This window comes from Enhydra lutris, unplaced genomic scaffold (genome assembly GCF_002288905.1).
Source record: "Enhydra lutris kenyoni isolate GAN:26980312 unplaced genomic scaffold, ASM228890v2 scaffoldscaffold29, whole genome shotgun sequence".
Classification (NCBI taxonomy): Eukaryota; Metazoa; Chordata; class Mammalia; order Carnivora; family Mustelidae; genus Enhydra; species Enhydra lutris.
The window spans coordinates 17,099,439-17,105,485 of NW_019154113.1; positions in this window are offsets into that span (position 1 = coordinate 17,099,439).

A 6,047-nucleotide genomic window follows, 5' to 3' on the forward strand; every position below is an offset into this window, starting at 1 on the left:
TTTCCTGAATGTCCCAGAGCAGCTGTTCCCTTCATCAGCTGCCCTTGGTCTTTGTGGTGGACTGAGCTCCCAGTCCCCCTGTCCCCCCCTGTTTTATTTCTGGTGCTTCTGGGGGAAAAAATGACCCCTGCTCCCAGCAACCTAGAAGAAAATGTCTCCTCCCAGAATATTTTCTCTCAGCTACCAAAGCAAGGCCAGACCAGCAGGTCGCCCCACTTCCGAAGAGGCTGGTTCTCTGCAGAGTGTCTGTGCTCCCATCGTGATTCATGATGCAGGGCTGGAGCTGGGGCGGGAAGATGGGAGCTCTCTCCCCTGGACCCTCTGCCCACTTTCTCCTGTCCCCGGTCTCCATGCATGCATTCATGCGTTCAGCTCTCTTCCCAGCCCTGGCCTCATGTGATCTGCTCCTTTGTCTGTCTGTGCGCTCTCGCCTTCTACCAGAATGCCAGCCCCCAGGCCAAGCCTCTAGAAGAGAGCCTAACTCAAGATGGTTGCTCTTAATGACTTTTTGAATGAATGAACGAACTCTTTCAGTTTCTAGTAATCAAAGTGGGTCCAGAGCACCTGTCACATGCGCAGCTCAGTGTTCAGCCCACAGAGCCTCACAGAGATGTCCCCTTAGTTCATACTACACAGGAGGAGGCCCAAGTGACTGGCCCTGGTGGTTAAAGCAGAAGAGAAGACTTCCCCAGGTAGTCGGGGAGTGCTTGGTGGGCACTGGGGTGATCAGGGTGGGCTTCGTGGAGTAGAACCAATCTAGGATTTGTAGAGCAGGTAGGAGGTAGACCTTTCCTTCTCTGCCCTCTGGCTTTTCTTGTCTCATCTGCCACCCCCCCCCCCCAAAACTGATGATTCCAGGTCACCTCCCCATCCTGGCCTGGTACTTCCTCTGTCCACCCGCAGCCTGGAATTCTGGGCTTGTCCTCTGAGACCAGGGTTCAGAAACTGGCTGCTCAGGTCTGTCAGGCCGGGCCGGGATTTGCCAGAGGAGCTAGCCAGTTCCTCCTAAAATGTGGGTGACTTGACAAATGGGAATGACAGGTAGGGGTGACGAGTTGGAATGGTTCCTTCCCCAGCTGGAGAGGCAGGGTGTGGCAGTGACGGTGGCTGGTAGGGCTAGAGGTGGGAGCGGCAGTGGCCACGTGGTTTGGGCCAGGGGTGATTCAGATTGTCCTGCTTTGCGGCAGGGTCTCCCTGGTCCAGGCATGGTGACCGTGCCGAGGGAGCTGTGCAGGGACAGTCACTGCCATTGCTCTTCTCCGCGCCTGTCCCTCAGGACAGATCACCATCAGTGCCCTTGGCATCTGTGGCCTGGCTCCCACAAGCAGCCTGAGGTTGTGGCAAGGGCGCTAGGCCAGGACTCACAAGTTCTTGAGTCGGTCCCGGTGCCGTCAAGTTGCCGGTACGCACAACCTCTCTGGGCCTTATTTCCTCCATCTGCAAATGGGTAGGTGCTGCCTGCTCACCACTTCAGTCTGCGCTGATGCTCAAAGGAGAACAGCAGCCTGATGCTTAACACCTTGGCCGAGGTTCAAAGGGGCCAGGGCTTGTGTGCCCTGAGTCTGGTCACCTCCGAGCTGGGTGAACTTGGGCAAGCCACTTAACTGCTTTGTGACTCCATCCTCACATCCACATCATGGTGCAACAGTATCATCCGCCTCTCAGGGCGGTTAGGAGGGCTGGATGGCGATTGCTGGAGGAAACAGTAGCTCTCGTTTGCAACTGGAAATGAATGGGAAAGTCCCTCGTAAATGACGCAATGTCATAAATACAATTAAGGGAGGCTTCTATGATGCTGGGTGATGGCATTCTCCTCCAGTGCTCTTTGAAAAGTCTGCAGAAGGTAAGGGCCCTGGAGAGGGATCCCCACACCCTCCCCAGAACTGCAGGGCTGGGAGCAGGGTTTGGGGCCCTGGGAAGCAGTCCTGGACACACACCGTCCCCTCCATTCCCTCAGAGCCACACCCACGGGGAGCTCTCCAGTACAGCCAGGCCAGCCTGGTGGGGTGGGGAGAGGATGCGGGGCTCTCCACAAAGTTCCCTCCTCTGTGACAACCTGTGGGATCCAAAGTAAGGTGACCGTAGTGGGGAACGCGCCATCTTATTTGCTCTGCCTGGTTGGTGGGTTGCTCTGAAAAGGACATAGCTTCCTGTCCATGCTCTTCCTGCCAAAATCACTTGCCCTGAATTCAGTCATGCAGAAGCAGTGGGAAACCCAAACTCAGGGACAGCCTGTAAGATAACTGGCCTGGAGGCTTTAAAAAAAAAAAAAAGAAGTACATGTCTCAGATGCCACAGAAGGGGAGCTGGGTTAGAAAGACATGACAAGTGCCCGCAGTGCTTTGATTGATCTGCGATTGGCTCCTGGATCAAAACAAAAAGCTCTGTATAAGAAAGAACACTCTTGGAGCAACTGGGGAAAGCTAAAAAAGAACCATATGCTAGCTAGGGGACTCAGCAGTGCTGAGGTTTGTGAGGATGATCGTGGCAAGGTGGTTGTCTAGGAGAAGGTTCTAGTTCTTAGACCGTGCCTGGGGAAGCGTTTTAGAGGTGGAATGTCCTGTCTACAACTCTCAAGTGTGTGTGTGTGTGTGTGTGTGTGTGTGTGAGAGAGAGAGAGAGAGAGATACAGAGAAAGAAAAAGCAAGCGTGACAAATCCAAGTGAAGGGTGTATGCACATGTGTTGTACTATTCTTTTTTTTTAATTTTATTTATTTATTTGACAGAGACAGTGAGAGAGGGAACACAAGCAGGAGGACTGGGAGAGGGAGAAGCAGGCTTTCTGCTAAGCAGGGAACCTGATGCAGGGCTCATTCCCAGGACCCCAGGACCATGACCTGAGCCGAAGGCAGACGCCCAATGACTGAGCCCCCCAGGTGCACATGTACTATACTTTTTTTAAAAAAAAAGATTTTATTATTTACTTTTGTGAGAGAGAGACCAAGCGCACAAGCACAAGTAGGAGAAGGGGCAGAAGGAGAGGGAGAAGCTGACTCCGTGCTGAGCAGAGAGCCCAACACGGGACTCGATCCCAGGACTCTGGGATCATGACTCCAGTCGAAGCAGACCCTTAACCAACTGAGCCACTCAGGTGCCTGCATGATACTATCCTTGTAACTTTTCTGTAGGCCTTGAAGATTTGTAAACAAGAAGTTTGGAGATAAGTCCTGTGGGGCCATCATGGGAAGTCTCTGATGTCTGTAGGACAAATTTGCCTCTCCAACGTGTAGGGCGAAGCCACAGAGTCCTAGGGTCAAGGGGAATCCCACACCCACCCTTTGCCTGATTACAGCTCAAACTCTGCCTAATCCTTCCCCCCCCTCCCCCCCCCCCCCCGGCTCTCTGTGTTCCTTATGGCCTAGGGACCAGCACCCGCCCCCTCCATAGCCCTGGACAAGCCACTGAGCCATGAAGATGTGGCCTCTGCTTGGTCAGGGCCCACAGTTCACAGGGGTCAGCCCGAATCACTGCAGAGTATGTCATGGGTACGGGAGTCCAAAGACTCACAAATAACTCACAGTGGTCCAGGGGAAGGCGGAAGCAGAAAATATAATGGCAGCTGCTCTGGGAACTGGGAGCACCTAGAAGCCAAGCACAGAGCTAGACTTTCCCTGGGCATCCCTGTGTCTCCTCCTCACCGTGCTGACTATGCAGGAGGCACCTTTTTTTTTTTTTTTTTAACAAGGTGGAGATTCTGACTCAAAGAATTCAAACCACTTGCCTAATGTCACACAGCTAGAGGATGGCAGCCAGTCTCGGCCATGAAGGGGTTTCAGAAGCTGACGGGGGAGAGCCAGGCACGCCAGGCAGAGAGTGGGACAACTGAAGGGAAGATGTGGAGGGAGGAGGGCCCGGGGCGGGGTTCTCAGCCTGGGCACTGGTGACGTCGTGAGCCCAAGAAATCTCTGTTGCAGAGGCTGTCCTGTGCCTTGCGGGATGTTAGGTGGTATCCCAGCCTCCTGGATGCCGGTAGCCCATAGCGCCCTCCACTCCTACCTGAAACAACTACAGACGTCTGCAAACGTTGCCGGACAGCGGGGCTGAACACCTTCCTCCTGCCTGGAGCCAGAAGGCCACTCTTGGTGTAGCCCTGCTCCTGGCTGGCAGTGGGCGGGCAGACAAGCCCCAGTGGGAGTTCTGGTCTACCTCTGCAGTTTCCTCCCACAGAGCGGGGAAGGGAAGGCTGGACCTGGTTTACCCCACACGCTGCTCTTCCCTCCATCGCTGCCCTGTGGCTCTCCCTGGGGATCCAGCAAGTGACAGCCCCAATGGGACCCATGAAAGTGACCAGAGACAGGCCAAGCCCTGTTCATCACCCTCAGGCCTGGGGAAGTTCTCCCCTGCCAGCACCCCAGTGTTCCATCCTGCAGTGTACTTCAAGGGGTCCCGGTGGCCTCAGGGTGCCTGGCCAGGCCTGGCATTCCAGACAGTCAGAAACAAAGGGAGGGATCTTGCGCATGAGCTGACCCCTACCTCCATCCCTACCCAGGGCGGCTGGAGTTCTCTCTGCAGCCGAGGGTGCTGCTCTCCAATTTTATTTTATTTCATTTCATTCATTTTATGGTTATTTATTTTTATTTATTTATTTGACGGAGAGAGAGAGAGAACATAAGCAGGGGGAGCAGCAGGCAGAGGGAGGGGGGAGCAGGCTCCCTGTTGAGCAGGAAGCCCAATGAGAGGCTTGATCTCAGGACCCCGGGATCGTGACCTGAGCAAAAGGCAGACGCTTAATTGACTGAGCCACCCAGGCGCCCCCCTCCAGACAATTTTAAAAACTCTCCAAGCCAGGTGTCTGGGAATTTGCCATCAGCACTAAAGTGCAGCCAGTAGGGGCGCCTGGGTGGCTCAGTGGGTTAAAGCCTCTGCCTTCGGCTCGGGTCATGATCTCAGGGTCCTGGGATGGAGCCCCACATTGGGCTCTCTGCTCAGCAGGGAGCCTGCCTCCCCCTCCCTCTCTGCCTGCCTCTCTGCCTATTTGTGATCTCTGTCTGTCAAAAAAAAAAAAAATCTTAAAAAAAAATAAAGTGCAGCCAGTACTCGGTGGTATGGCCAAACCAGCGTCCTTCTCCACCCCAGCCGACCTGGACCCCTGGCTTCCCCGAAACCAGCCTCTGGAGCCTCAACATTCTTCTAATGGGGACCCTTCAGAACCTTCTCCCCACCCCCACCCTTCCCGGTCCCACCCCCACCCCACTGCCCTACTGATTGTTAGGTATTTTGACCAGCTCTTTATCAGCCAGCCGACTTTTATTGCAGACCTATCAGGAGCCAGATCCTATGATAGGAGCCGCTCTCCGCATGTTACTGAGCCTCTAGGGAAGAGAGCCCTACGATCGCCTTAACATAGCACAGCAGGTGTCAAGGCACTGGCCTGTAGAGAGTGCTCTGGGGGTCCCCACGGAAGTGGGAGCATTTGCAGGGGAGTCTCAGGTATGCAGACTGGCTCTGGAAGACTAAATGGAAGTGAAAGTCAAGGGAGGGGAATTCCAGGACAAGGGACCAACATGAACAAAAAACACAGGTAATCCATAGGCTACGGAGAGAAAATATTAGAGCTCGTATTTATACTCATTTTTAGTCTCATACTTATTTTCTGTTTTATAGACAATGATGCACATGACATATTAACATAGTTATATATAGAACATTTATATAGACATATATAACGTTGATATATGTGTATACAATATGTATGTAAAATATATGCATGTATAATATGCATATATGTATATATAAATACATATTATATATAAATTTATATAGAAGTATAAGTACTTAACATGTATATAATATGTGATTTATATGTATATATATAACATTTATGTAGATATGGTTTATTTTGAATATATGTATTTTGAGGTGCACACCCCCACATTTTTCCTGATATATAATCCAAATTTTGCCGAGCCTGGTTCAGGACGTGCTGTATTTGAAGGGCACGTAAATGCCCAGGAGGTGATGTTTAGCGTCCCATGGAGCTAGCCATGGGCGAGCCAGCCTCGGGCGCTGGGTGGGAAGGAAGGGAGCAGTGTTTAGAGTGAGTGGA